Raw genomic sequence first — 15,343 nt, 5'->3', positions numbered from 1 at the left:
GAAGACAGTACAATAAAGTAGCCATAAATGGCAACATGTTTTCAATCCTAAATATTCCATCCTTGCATCCAGACCTGCTCTCCACTCTGCTCTGCCCTGCTCTGCGCAACAGGGGCTACCCAGCACAGACTGCACCAATTAGGCTGGAGTAGGGCAACTCACTGGCAGGAGACTGGACAGGGAGAACAGAGCAAGGCCCGGGTATTTCCTGCCCCAGTCCCCGTCCCTGCCGGAATGCAATGCCTTGCTGCTTCACTACTAAAGGCCACAACTCCTGTTAGATGTCCTTTCCATGCAACCACTCCTTCTGGATTCTCCAAACCCCTTGTACCTTCAGGTCTAGGAGTGGCAAGAATTAGCAAGACTCTCTGTATTAAACACCCCTAAAGTCCCAGTTTGAGAGTACCATCTGCTTCCTGCTGAGTCCCTTACTGAAAGGTGGGCCAACAGTGATGGATTATTGGTGGCTTCCCCCAGGAGTGTTGTATCGATGCTTTGAAGACTTGCACGCAGATCACAATGAGTGCCGTGATTCTTTGTTGTTGTTGACCTTGGGCATGGCAGGAAGAGAAAAACTAGCAAAAATCCCATCTATTTCCTATCCTTAGATCTTTATCAGAGTGAATCATGACTGAGCCAGAAGTAACTTCATTCTAGAGTCTAGTCTTTGATCTTATAATTTAGTCAAGGCTTATTGATGGTTTTCATTTTCATGTTGCAGATATTCAAATGTTCATGCCAATATCAAGAAAGGGAATTATTTATAACTATGGTGATATTTTAAACTTTAAAATTATATTGTCCTTTAGAACTAACAGCCAGCAGATGAGACTTAAAAACAAAATTCCAGTTCGATTCACGTTTTATTCTACTATCTATCCTAGGTTCTGTGCTTTAGTTCTTCTCCGTAAGTCTTCCCCCTTATAGAGCAAGAAGATCCTAATTTCTTTAGTTCTCTTCATTTCCCACTTGAAGTTATTTAAGAAGGCAAGTGAGTCTTAGAAACTAGAGCAAGGAATAGGAGCACGCTGATCAAATTCTTTTAAGTTAAACTTGACTTGTTCATGTGTGTGCCTTAGTATGTCTTTTGGCAAAGTGAGAGATAATGAGAGTTAATGCCTCTGCACTTTAATGGACCAAGTCACACACAAAGCTGACAATGCCTCTGGGTTCAGGGTGATCCCAGAGGTACTACAAAAAGACTTCATTGTTATATATCATGTAGCACTGTGCCTTCTAACAGACAGGTACAGCAGAAGGTAGTGTCAAAAATAATTCTTTAATTTTAAAATACATTTGATTGTAAATGAAATAAGAGGAAATGTATTCATCTGTACATGAGACGTAAATACAGATTTTTTTTTAAAAGGCAATGTGTTCTTGAACTGTATCTTTCAGCCAATTTTTTGATGAGCTTATGGTCCTAACTGTCAAGACTCTGCTCAGATGATTTATTACTATTATTTTTAACACTGAAACACAATTTTTACTGCTTCTGAGACAGAACAGGGGTTTGGATCATGAATAAAGATCAGAACTGCAGAGCTAGGTGGATATGATCCATCTGCCTTTCCCATTCACTATACATCTATAATTCATTCATTCAAAAACATTTATTAATAAGTGTTTAACACAGTGTAGGTAGTATTATTGAGGTCTGGACACAAGCTGTTTGCAGCAGTTAGTTCTGGTGCTGGGGATAAGTAATAAAGAGAGACTTGCACTTACATTGGGCATTGAAAGATGAGTTCATCAGTTAGACAGGTGGGTGAAGAAGCAACACTAAGCAGAAAGAACAGCACGTGTAAATGTCCAGGAGGGGGAGAATGTCTGAAGTCATCAGGGGATAGAGACTGGGCCAGGTGGTCAAAAAGCCCTGTGTGCCATGCTAAGGAGCCTGGACTTTGTCCTAGGAACAAGGGGGAACCTTTAAAAGTTACCCAGGAAACGGGCATAATCACATTTGTATCTTTGAAAGGTTATGTTGATTGAAATTTGAATGGAAGAGAGGGGCTTGGAAACTAGATAGGAGGTCACTATAAAAGTCAGGGTCAGAGACAGTATGGGTTTGGATTAGGGATATAGCACTGGGAGGGAGAGAGAAGAGATGTATCTGATGTGTATTTTTTTATGTTTTTTAATTTATTTTTGAGAGTCGGAGACAGTGGGAGCAGGGGAGGGTCAGAGAGAGAGGGGGAGATACAGAATCCAAAGACAGGCTCCAGGCTCTGAGCTAGCTGTCAGCACAGAGCCTGACGTGGGGCTCGAATCCATGAACTGTGAGATCATGACTTGAGCCGACGTTGGACGCTTCACTGACTGAGCCACCCAGGTGCCCCTGATGCATATTTTAGAGGCAGAAATTAGTCTAGTACTTGGGTTTGCTGGCCAGTTGTGTGTGTGTGTAGGTGTATGTGGGAGGGAGTGAAGGAAAATGAAATGAGTCAGAGATGATTTTGAAGTTTCTAAGTAGTGAACCAGAAAAATATGCTTAATATGGAGGGAAAAGGAATTCAGTTGAGGGTATGCAGTTTGTGGTTGCTGGGGCCATCCAGGTAGAGATGGACAACTGACAGATGAAAGATGAGGTCAGAGCTCAGAAGCCAAGTCAGGGTTGAAGGTGTAGATTCTGGAAATCATTATTTCATCCACATTGATGTCATGGGGATGAATGAGATCACACAGAGAAAAGACACAGAATGAAAAGAAGAAAGGAGAAAGGGAACTAGGTACTTATCCAAGGGATACGGGGATGCTGTTTTGAAGGGGCACATGCACCCCAATGTTTCTAGCAGCAATTGACAACAGCCAAAGTATGGAAAGAGCCCAAATGTCCATCGATGGACGAATAGATAAAGAAGATGCGGTGTATATATATATACACATACACACTAGAGTTTACTACTCAGCAATCAAAAAGAATGAAATCTTGCCATCTGCAACTACATGGATGGAACTAGAGGGTATTATGCTAAGCAAAATTAGTCAGAGAAGACTATCCTATGACTTCACTCATATGAAGACTTTAAGATACAAAACAGATGAACATAAGGGAAGGGAAGCAAAAAATAATATAAAAGAGGGAGGGGACAAAACATAAAAGACTCTTAACTGTGAGCAAACAGGGTTAGTGGAGGGGTTATGGGCTAAATGGGTCAGGGGCATTAAGGAACCTACTCCTGAAATTACTGTTGCACTATATGCTACCTAACTTGGATGTAAATTAAAAAATACATAAATTACTTTTTAAAAAAGGAGAAAGGGAAAAATCAGAGCCCACTGGCCCATATGCTGTGCTATGTACGAGGATCTCTTGAATAAGGCTTTGCATCCCTGGACTTTGGAATTAGTGGCCTGGATCTCCTCTCCCTTTCTCCTTTGCCTTGGCCTCTTAGGGCATAGCTCTTTGTGCTCGGCTCTGGCTCCTGGAACCTGGCACTCCTTGGCTTTCTCTCTGACACAGGTCTCTGGCAGTGGCCTTGCTCCATGGAGCCTCAGCCTATGGCCTAGCACCCCCCTCTGCTTTCTTTGGAGCATACAATATCCTGGCCCAATTGGCACACTTACTTTTTCTTCTTCTAGTTTTGTCTCTAATATAACCCTGAGGTGGGGTTGGGGTGGTGGGTTTGGTAAGAGGAGAGCAAAGTAGATAAATGTGAAGGTGGAGGTACAGGAAGGGGTCCACTCCTGTGACATCCTTGGCTGAATCTGAATCCTCGCCCATGACACCATATCCATACCAAGATTCCCAGGCCCCTGAGAGCTGCCGACCCAAGAATTCTTAAGACCTCAGATCCATTTCCCAACTTCCTTATAGCTTCTGATAAAGTGTGTATTTAAACGGCCTCTGCTACATCAAAAATAAAACATTTCTACAAATTAAATACTTTCAGGATTCCTCGCCTTGTCTCTGAGTTTGCTCTTGAAATACTAATTAGCCAGCGAAATATGTGCTTTGTGTTTCCAAAAAAAGAAAAAGGGGAGACCTCTTTAAAAATAGCTAACTCTGGAGGGAAGCTGCAACTAAATGTCTGGGTAGTCCAACAACATTTAGCAAAAGCTAGCTCCCGTCCTCAAAAGATGGGAAGTGTTGCATGAGAAGTCTCTCTCATAGGGCAGGTGACAGAGAAAGGCTCTGGACTTTTATTTTTTAAAGTTTTATTAAAAAAATTTTTTTAGTGTTTATTTTTGAGAGGGAGAAAGACAGAGTGTGCGCAGGGGAAGGGCAGAAAGAGGAGACAGAATCTGACAGAATCTGACAGGCTCCAAGCCGTCAGTACAGAGCCCGATGTATGGCTCAAACTCACAAACTGTGAAATCATAACCTGACCCAAAGTTGGATGCTCAACCGACTGAGCGACCCAGGGTCCCCAGCACTGAACTTTTAGAACTAGAGACTGGATTCCATGAAATAGTCCTCAGTGCGGGAGGAGAAGCTCAGTCGAATGACTCTGAGCAATGCCTAGACCCCGAATTTCATAGGGTAAGCATGGCTGTACGTGCCGTTTTATCTGAGCTAACACTAAAGCTCTCCATCTCATCCTAATGGATGGCAAAGGTTGCTCTCTCTTTCCATTTGATGAATGACTGTGGCACCGCCACATTTGTCTTCTAACTGGCAGCAATTCTCAAGTTAGTGATAATGAGGGTCTTCCTAACCAGGAAGTCAAACGCTCTAGTGAATTAGTCGAAGGCCATTGCAGCTGCCCGGCTATTTCACATACAGTTTACAGCCAAAGGAGAATCCTGCTGGCCAGGGGCACACAGCAATAGGATTTAATGCAGTAGTATTTCCAGAGATAGCAATCTGTAAATAATAACCACAAAACCCCACCATCTTCTTTTCTTTATTAATGCATAGAATAACACCATACGGAGTGTGGAACTGAACAAAGCAAATAAAGTCAAATCTGCCTCCTCATTTGGAAGAACTCTAGAAAGTTGGAGTTGTTGCCCACCCCTCCCCCACCCCCCACTACATACCATTTGGGGGGAAAGTTCTGCAGCACCACCAGACAGTTGCATGGGTAGGTTAGTATCGTCTAGTGGCTATTTACAAATTAGGGTAGTGGATGGGGAATAACAACACATATTCAAAAAGAAAAGAAATACAGGTTTCAAGATGAGGAACCAGGTTACTAAGGAAGAATGTCAGGCATTTGATCCCAGAAGATAGAAAACACAATAAACCTAATAAAGCCGAAAGCCAAAATTATGGTTTTGTTCTATTAAATATCATGAGACTTTTAAGTCCATGACCTCCAAACCTGGAATATATTTCAAATAGGAATTAGAATTACCACTCACTGGCAGGAAAACACAGTTTCTAGGAGCAGTGATGCCTATGCCTGTATTTCTTACAGAATATTCACAGCAAACCAGTAGCTATACCAAAGATGGAGCCCTGATTCTACATAATAAACTTCAGGGACAAAGCAGCATAGATGGCCTCCTGCATCTCTTCGCCCCTCCATCTGCTTCACAGAATGGCTGAAGGATAAATGGGCTTACAGGTTCCGTTTTTTTAGCTTCACAATAGTTTTCACTACGAATCGGTGCCACAATTGTCATTTTCTTTAAATGTAAGAAGTTATAGGTGTATTTTTTCTTTTCACCAATTCATTCATTCATGCTTTGATTACTTAAGCTTTTTAAAAAATCCACAAATATATTAGGTACACTCTGCATGCTAAATACTGTGCTAGATGCTAAAGAGTCCAAAATGAAACCAGCAATACAAACACATGGTACCAGCCCTAAAAAACTGCATCTTTGTTTTCATTAATCCCTTCCCCCCAACTAATGTTTTTGTATTTCCTTTAAGCATGCAGGCAGTACACTACAGTGGTATCAGCAGTACCTCTGATTTATGTCACCAAAAGAAAACACAGATATATTCATAACATTTTTCAATTATTGCAGTCATCTTGACATATTGTTTACACGTACCACTTCTTCAAAATGATAGTAGTTATTTAGACCTACTGCTAAATATTATTACTTAATACTAGCAAAAAAAGCATACATTCTGCTTAGCACATTTGTTTTTAACATTTTAATGACTGTATTTTGATACGACTTGTTTCATTTGTAATCCCGTTCATTTTATGTTAAGTATTTAAAAACACGAAGAAAGGAGTTTATGGGCTTCAGCCATAAACTGCCAAATATATCCATGGACCAAAGAAAGGTCAAGAATCTCTGGTCCAGAGCATCATGGCTTTGGGACTGGTCAATAATTCACAGACTTCTGCTGGGCTAGACATGCTGAGAAGGATATGACCTATTCCAGGGACTCCATAAATAGGCGAGGACTAAAAGGAAATGGTTGACTGCAAAAGAAAGCAGAGTTTGTGCTTGTTTGGTTAGGAAGCCTCTGGCCTCCTTCCTGAAATAGTTGGCCTTTATAGATCCACTCCCTCACTCAAAATGTGCTCTGGGCTGGTTTCATTTACTGCTGTTGGGGAAATCGTACAGATGAGAATGAGCAGCCATGGTGATGATGGTGTAGACCGACCCCAGGGTAGGGCGGTCTTCAGATGAACATTTCTGAGCAGGCAGTTTAAATTGCTTGTGAAAATCAGTTATGATGAGAGGAATGTAAAGTGAATGGCCAAACTGCAGTATTGTCTCTGGGAAGATCTTCTCCATTCCTGAATCCAGATCCTGCATCTAGATGTGACCACAGGCTTTGTCCTTTCTCTGGAGTCACAGAGCCTCTCTCTATTTGTGGAAGCATTTCTTTTCTCAGCCTCCTATGGCTGAAAAGGACAAACGATGGAAATGGACATTCAGCCTTCCCGCTCATCCTCTCTCATTCTTTAGTTCTACATTCTTGTAGCTGTTCTTCGACGGCAAAGAACAAAAACTACTATGTTAATTTCCATCCATAAAAAGTAGATAAGAAGTAGATAAGAGTCTACTTTGGAAGGTCAAACCCTTGCAAATTCACTTCAAGAAATCTATCCTACCGAAATCTCACTCCTGTGCACAAAATTGTCCATTGACCATTGCCAATGATACTGAAAATTGATAACCACCTTAAAGTCTATCAAGAGGCAACTGGTTTAATTAATTATGGTTCACCCATACTTAAGGAGTACTTCCAAGTGGTTGAAAAGAATGTGCCAGTATGTACAGATAATCATACTACATTTCGCTGCAGTGAAAACAAGAATTGCAGAATAGTGCATACAGCAGGATTACACTTCTCTTTAAAGTATTTATGAAATCTTCACAGATGTTTGAAAGTGTCCAGATGAAGACCTAAAAGATGATCCCTGAACTTAGTGCTTATTGTGAAGGCTGAGAATGGAATTTGGTGGTTCAGAAAGGAGGAGGATGAGAGTGTCAAAGAGAAATTTTCACTCTTTACTGTAGTCTCTCCATATTGTTTGAAGTGCAGAACTGCTTTTGAGATTCCAAGTATCACTGAAAGAAAGATCGCATCAGCTCTCCTCACGTCTAATGGTAATCACCTGGTAATCGAATTAAAAAATTTCGTTAAGAAAACCATGCTGTATCAGAATCGTAGGGTACCCAAAATAACAATGTCTTAGACAAGCAAGGGCTCTAGTTCTTTAGAGGTAGACAGTGTAGGGCTAATTTCGTGGCTCTGATTCCCAGTAACTTCTCCCTCCTGTGTGTATGTGTGGGTAGACTCAGACCCACTATCTACATGTGTTTTCCTAAATCACTGGCCTCTATGTCCTAAAAGAGTGTAATACACAGTGAAAGACCACATTCTCTAACAGGAGAGAGTAATACACAGAAGACATCCCGAGGCACCCTGCTGCTGATTCTAGACCCTCTTCTCAGGGACTTTCCTTTTCTTCCTTCCCTCCACCTCCCTCGTCCTGCATTCCCTTTCCTCCTTCTCCCCACCTGCGCCCCTCTTTGCATACCCACGCAGGCACTGCTCACATCACAAGAGTTTGCTGATGCTGAGGTTGCTTTCGGGGCTGCTATATCCCATCATCAGAGAACAGGGGTCATAAATGAAGGCTTCTTGTCTGAGCAGCATTTGGAATCAGCTCTCAGAGAATGAAACAGAAAGATACAAAGGATGAAAGCTGCAGCCATTTGGCCAGCTACAGGATCTGCTCCTGGCTGCACCAGCCGCTGAGCTGGTTTACATGTGCGCATGCGTGTGCGCATTTGCGCATGCACATGCGTGTATGTATGTATGTTGTTTATGTGAAATTTTAGCTACTTCATCTCTCAACAGCGCTCTCTCAACCAAACCCCTGAAGTGTTTTATTACCAACACCTCTCATAACATTTTACTTTCTCTTTTCTCCCCCGCCTTTATTAAGATAGAATTGACATACGACCTTGTATTAGTTTCAGGTGTACAACACAATTATTTGACATACGTATGTATCGCAGTATGATTACCATAATGAGTTTAATTAACATCTATCGCCTCACATAGTCACATTTTTTTCCNGAGAGAGTAATACACAGAAGACATCCCGAGGCACCCTGCTGCTGATTCTAGACCCTCTTCTCAGGGACTTTCCTTTTCTTCCTTCCCTCCACCTCCCTCGTCCTGCATTCCCTTTCCTCCTTCTCCCCACCTGCGCCCCTCTTTGCATACCCACGCAGGCACTGCTCACATCACAAGAGTTTGCTGATGCTGAGGTTGCTTTCGGGGCTGCTATATCCCATCATCAGAGAACAGGGGTCATAAATGAAGGCTTCTTGTCTGAGCAGCATTTGGAATCAGCTCTCAGAGAATGAAACAGAAAGATACAAAGGATGAAAGCTGCAGCCATTTGGCCAGCTACAGGATCTGCTCCTGGCTGCACCAGCCGCTGAGCTGGTTTACATGTGCGCATGCGTGTGCGCATTTGCGCATGCACATGCGTGTATGTATGTATGTTGTTTATGTGAAATTTTAGCTACTTCATCTCTCAACAGCGCTCTCTCAACCAAACCCCTGAAGTGTTTTATTACCAACACCTCTCATAACATTTTACTTTCTCTTTTCTCCCCCGCCTTTATTAAGATAGAATTGACATACGACCTTGTATTAGTTTCAGGTGTACAACACAATTATTTGACATACGTATGTATCGCAGTATGATTACCATAATGAGTTTAATTAACATCTATCGCCTCACATAGTCACATTTTTTTCCTGTGATGAGAACTTTTTAAGATCTACTCTCTTAGCAACTTTCAAATATACAGTACATATTGTTAACTAGGGTCACCATTCCCCACCCATTCTGCACCTCCTGCCACTAGCAATCACCAATTTGTTCTCTGTATTTATGAGTTCAGCTGTTTTTATATTCCACCATAGGTCACATCATATAGTGTATGTCTTCCTCTGTCTGGCTTAATTTCACTTAGCATAATGCCCTCCAGGTTTGTCCATGTTGCTGCCAAAGCAGGATTTTCTTCTTTTTTATGGCTGAATAATATTCCACCATGCATGCGTGCGTGCGTGCGTGCAATGTCTTTATTCATCCATCAGTGAACACTTAGGTTCTTTCTATGTCTTGGCTATTGTGAATAATGCTGCAATAAACACATGGGTGCAGATATGTCTTTGAGATAGTGATTTACTTCCTTAGATATATATTCAGAAGTGGAGTTATTGGATTTTACTTTCTCTTGTTGTAGTTCTTTGTGCAACTGTTTCACCTCTCCCTGTAGACTACAAACTTCTTGAAGGTGGAGACTATTTTGATGCATTGATGTATCTTTGACATCTAGAAAAGTGCCTGACATAGACCAGAGCTGAAAGAATGAGTGCAGCAAACATTACTAAAATCTAAAGTAATGTACATGTGGCTAACCTCCAAAAAAAAGGCAGGTTGCAGCTGGACAAAGATATTGTGATGTCTTTTTGAATGAAAAAGAAAAAAAGGAAGAGGATTTTAAACAGGAGCAAAATGTGAAGAAATAAGGTCACATTCTGGCACATGCTTCCATTTCTTGCCTGGGGTCTTCTTTCATTACGAGAGTTGGTGCATTTCTCCTCCTTTCTCAAGCTTCTATTACACTGATGGTCTGTCCCAGGGCAGTAGTGTGTACTCTCTGGATCAGTGTGGCTTCCAATCATAGTGTAAACTCTTTCGAGGGGCACCTGGGTGGCTCAGTTGGTTAAGTGTCTGACTTCAGCTCAGGTCATGATCTCATGGTTCATGGGCTTGAGCCCCACATGAGGCTCTGTGCTGACAGCTCAGAGCCTGGAGCCTCCTTCTGATTCTGTGTCTCCCTCTCTCTCTGCCCCTCCCCTGCTCACGCTCTGTCTCTCTCTCCCCTCTTCACCCCCCTCTCAAAAATAGATAAACATTTAAACTTTTTCGAGTTGTATGTGCCTTATACTTCTGTATCTCTTTTCATACATAGTAGATGCCTGATAAATAAACTTTCCTTTGATGATTAAATCATCTCTTGATAAGTTAAATATAAATATGGTTAGAAAAAGATAAAGAGGAACATAGCAATGAACCCAGTCTTTGAAGATAACTCTTCCTTTCTTTTTTATTTTTCCAGAGCACCTACCACCCTCTAACATACTATATAATTTAACTTATTATATTTTGAGCCTGTCCATCTTTCTGCTAGAAACTGGAGTCTCACACATTGCTGGCGGGTGTGTAAACTGTAACAGCCACTTTGGAAAACTGTTTGGCAGTACCTACCAAGGTTACTAAAACTACATAATACTGATAATTCCACTCCTAAATATATATACACATGGGAAATGAGTGCATAAGTGAAACCAAGACAGATTTAAGAATTTTCTTGTCAGTTTTACTTATAAAAGCTGAAAATGGAAATAAACCAAATATCTGTCAACAGAATTCATAAATAAATACTGGCATATTCATGCAATGAAATATTACACAGCCATAAAAGGAACAAAATAGTGATGCATGCAACAACATGGGTGATTCTTACAGACTTTTTTTAGTAAAAGAAGCCAACTACAAAAGAGCAGCACAAAAGAATATATACTATATGATTTCATCTGTGTGAATTCAAGAGACAAAACTAGTCTATCATAATTGAAGTCAGAACAGTGTACTTCTGAGTGGGAGTGATTGCTAATTGGTAGAAGCATAAAAAACCTTTTGAAATGTGGAGAATGCTCTATTTCTTTATCTGGGTGGTGGTTACACTGGTGTATACACATGCAACCACACAAGCTATATCCTGAGTATTTGTGCACCTTTCTGCATATATGCTGTACTATTTTCTAAAAGTTAGGAAAAAGAACATAAGCTCCATAGGGCCTTGTTTCATGCAGGACCTGACCTGGAGGAGGTGCTCACTAGATAGTCATTGAATGAGCAAAGGCACGTTTGGCCTTGCATCCCTTTTAATCATACTTATTTCCATCCATGTTTTGTTTGATGCTCTTGGAGGAGTCATGTGAAGGAAGAGTATGTGAAAACCAAGGCTCAGAGAAATTAAGTAGCTTGCTGAAAATAAGCCAGCTAGTAAGCTTCCCAGGTCTGTGCTCTTAAACCACTGATCTACTGCTTCACATTCTGGTTTATGAAGAGATGGGTGACAAATATGGGAGTGTAGGCAAGACCGGGGAAGAGGAAGACCATATTCATGGCTCTTAAGTCATGTAGGTGATAGACAAGGCAGCCAGGGAAAGGAAAGGGTGAGCTTCCAGATTCAAAGGAGCTGCTGTTGGATGGAAACTGTCCTGTGAGAGTTCTCTGATCCTGGGGTCAGCGACAGTGGCCATAAGCACCATACACACACAGCGAGGGAATCTTTGCTGGGCCTAGAGCTTGCTGTCTTAGCACGGGAAGTCAAAAACACTGATTATCCTAGTGGGGGCCAGCCTTGCCCACACCTCACCTTGTGCCAAGGGGGACTGCAGTACAGATGATGAGAAAGCAAACAGGTTCTGAGCAACTGAGAAGAATTCAGAAATCTGTTTACTGGGCTCTCCTTCCTTTTACTTTTGCCCAGTTTCTTTTTCTAACACGACTTGAGTAAAATGAAGAGATCCCCTGCAGTTTGTAAGACACAGCAAGGGCTGTTGGGATTTTTGGATCTTGCAGTCCCAGGGACGTGCACTTGCCAATTCTGAGGATGGACTCTTGTGCCCCTGCAGTGTTCCTACACCCACTGGGACAGATCCAGATGGGAGAAGGAAGGGGCAGGTGTGAGCTCCTGGGGAGGTGTTCAGTAGAGAAGCCGTGGTATTCCCTGTTGGTCTCTGCCTGGGTTGGGTGACCACAGGCTCTGAGTATATGTGTTTTCTGTCTCAGAATCTAGAAGCTGCAGGTGGGAAAGAAGACAAATCAGAAGGTGTTCTCCTTGATGGATCATTTCCCCTCATGCTCCACATTCAGTTATTCACCAATTCCTATCAATGACACCCTCCAAAATGTATTTTGAATCTCCATTTCTCTGCACACCCACTTAAGTCTTTTTTTTTTTAATGTTTTTTTTTTTAATTTATTTCTAGGAGGAGAGAGAGAGAGAGAGAGAGACGGCGTGAGCAGGGGAGGGTCAGAGAGAGAGGGAGTCACAGACTGAAACAGGCTCCAGGCTCTGAGCTGGCAGTCAGCACAGAGCCCGACGCGGGGCCCGAACCCACGAACCGCGAGATCATGACCTAAGCGAAAGTCGGACGCTTAACCGACTAAGCCACCCAGGCGCCCCAGACCCACTTAAGTCTTAATCATCATTTCCCACCTAGATTATTGCAATGTTTTTGTAAGTGCTCTCTCCTTTCACCCTTACCTTCTCCTTCCACCCCAAATCCATAGACAACCAATGTGATGACTTCTCTTGTATCTAGAATAAAATCCAACCTCGTTACCAGGGCCCATAGGTCCCATCTGATGTGAGCCTGCCTGAGAAATTTTTTTAATGTTTATTTATTTATTTTGAGAGGGGATAGGGGCATGGAGATAGAGAGAGAGAATCCCAAGCAGGCTCCAGAGTACACCATCAATGCAGAGCCCAATGTGGGACTCAATCCAAAATCAAGCCAACTGGGCCACCCAGGCGTCTCCTGAGGAGTTTTTTACTTTATCTCATTCACTTCACTACTCTCACTCATTAGGCTGCAAAAATTCAGGTTACAAGAAAATAACAACTTGTGGGGCACAAGCATCTGACTCTTGATATTGGCTCAGGTCACCATCTCATGGTTTGTGAGTATGAGGCCCATGTCCGGCTCTGCAATGACAGCGCGGAACCTGCTTGGGATTCTGTCTCTGCCTGTTCCGCATGGACACTCTCTCTCTCAAAATAAATAAATAAAACTTAACAAAAATAATAGCTTGATTATAATTCATATATCATGTACCTCACCAATTTAAAGTACACAATTTAATGTTTTTTAGTAGAGTTATAGAATTGTGCAATCATCACCACAATCAAGTTTGTAATATTTTATCACCTCCTCTCCCCAAATCCTGTACCTACTAGCAATCACTCCCCATTTCCCCTCAACTTTCTCCAGCCTAAGGCAACTACTAGTCTACTTTCTGTCTTTCCAGATTTGTCTGGTCTTATTTTTAACTTTTGAACACACCAAGCTTTTTCCTCCATTAGGTCCTTGCATATGTGATTTCCTCTGCCTAGAAATCTCTCAGCCTACTCTTTAGGGTTCCACATTCTTTTCACCCCACATCTTGCATGGCTGGTTCCTCCACTTTCATGCATATAATGAAATGTAATCAATTCAGAACTTTCCAGAATACCCTATCAAAGACTAGGTTTCCAACATTTTCTGTTATCATACCTCCTTGTTTTCTTCTTAGCACCTCCAGTTGGTAATCATTGGTTTATTAACTTTTCATTCCCTTATCCTTTCCAACTTTTAAGCATAGCATAATGAGGGGGTGAATATAGTTCTTTTGTTCTCTGTTGTAGCTCTAGTCCCTACTAGAGAGCCTGGCACTCGAAGACCCTCAAAAAACATTGAAAGGAAAGAAAGAAGGAAGGGAGGGATGGAGGGAGGGAGGGAAGGAGGAAGAAAGAAAAAAAGAAAGTAAGAGGAAAGGAAAGGAGAAGAAAGGAGGGGAGGGGAGGGGAGAGGAAAGGAGAGGAGAAAGAAAGAAAGAAAGAAAGAAAGAAAGAAAGAAAGAAAGAAAGAAAGAAAGAAAGAAAGAAAGAAAGAAAGAAAGAAAGAAAAAGAAAGAGGGAGAGAGAGAATACACAGTTCAGTTGTCTGGCACTGTCTGGAAATAAGACTTCTTGCCTATTTGAGCAGTAGATATTACAGTGCACCATCATTTACACCATTTAGCTTTTCTACTGATTCAAGACAGAAGTTTTAGACCAAGCTTCTCTTCAAATCATCTTTAACAGTTTGCCTGAAGTGTTTTTCTCCCCAAAAACAAGGATAGTTGTCCTAAAGAAGTTTGAACAGAATAATCAATTGCAATATGGTGGCAGTACGCTTCTGTATGAATGGTGGCATGCCATTTGAGAGGTTCTACTTTTCCTCCTCTTAAGATTATTGATTGTTGCTTCTTTCCCATAAACATTAACAGCAAGACAATCACTTGCTGTTAATGGTTGTTTACTCATTAGACAAAGACAGCAGCCCTGTCCACCAAGTCTCCCTACTAAAGGATCCATTTAGTGTTTCTTCAGTATAAAAAGCTGGGTGAGGACCCCCTTCCACTACCATCAGCACTCTCTGCAGTTCAGTAGTTAGCTCTGGGAAAAAACAGATTGTAAACCAATGGAAGAGAAGAATATATTCTATTCCCACCTGTATGGATTGCTATCATACCCTCATAACACACATGTCCAAGAAGCTCACAAACAATAGCTACTTATGAACAATTATTGAATAAGTGACAACTAATTAGGTAATATCTTCCATCTTTCCTTCCTGCTTTCATCCTGACCTCCCCATCCCCTTGGTTTACCTACCCCTCTTGTCATTCCAGAGCTTTTAGTCTGCTCAGATGTTTCAATCATGGAGAAAGTCAAACTGATCAATTAATTCACGCTATGCTGTTTTATGGACATAAGCATTGGTGTGCTGGGGCACTTCATAACTGTTTATAAGAGTTAACTGTGTGTATCTGTTTCCAACTCTACATTTGTTGACATCAGGTTGGAAGCTTGATATCAGCAGCGGTAGGTATAGTTACACCAGAGAAATTGGCAAATGCTACAAATCAGAGTATTATTATTATTAAAATTATTATTATTATTGAGAGCCAGTTGTCAAACATTTGCCAGTATACTACTGACTTAATGTATTCACATTATTCCCTACCTGTCCCTCCACCTCCTTTTTCTAAGAAAATCCTTGACCAGGCTTAAAGAATGACTCACCAAAAAAGTCTTTGAGGCCATATATTTATAAAGCAAGTACTTTGCCCCA

At 41.6% G+C, this 15,343-nt stretch overlaps 1 long non-coding RNA gene across 1 annotated transcript in view; it reads right to left on the bottom strand.

Annotated features, from left to right (window-relative positions):
* Nucleotides 1-6,069: 6,069 nt before the first annotated feature.
* The window catches only part of LOC144235733 (uncharacterized), a 39,526-nt gene continuing 30,252 nt past the window's right edge, over nucleotides 6,070-15,343 (bottom strand). The window contains exon 4 of the long non-coding RNA XR_013336307.1: nucleotides 6,070-7,478. This is a non-coding gene — a long non-coding RNA (uncharacterized LOC144235733). The remainder of the gene's footprint in view (nucleotides 7,479-15,343) is intronic.

Source organism: Crocuta crocuta, unplaced genomic scaffold, assembly GCF_008692635.1.
Source record: "Crocuta crocuta isolate KB4526 unplaced genomic scaffold, BGI_CrCroc_1.0 scaffold10, whole genome shotgun sequence".
Taxonomy (NCBI): Eukaryota; Metazoa; Chordata; class Mammalia; order Carnivora; family Hyaenidae; genus Crocuta; species Crocuta crocuta.
The sequence above is the reverse complement of the archived record's forward strand: the minus strand, read 5'-3'. Positions and strand labels throughout refer to the sequence as shown.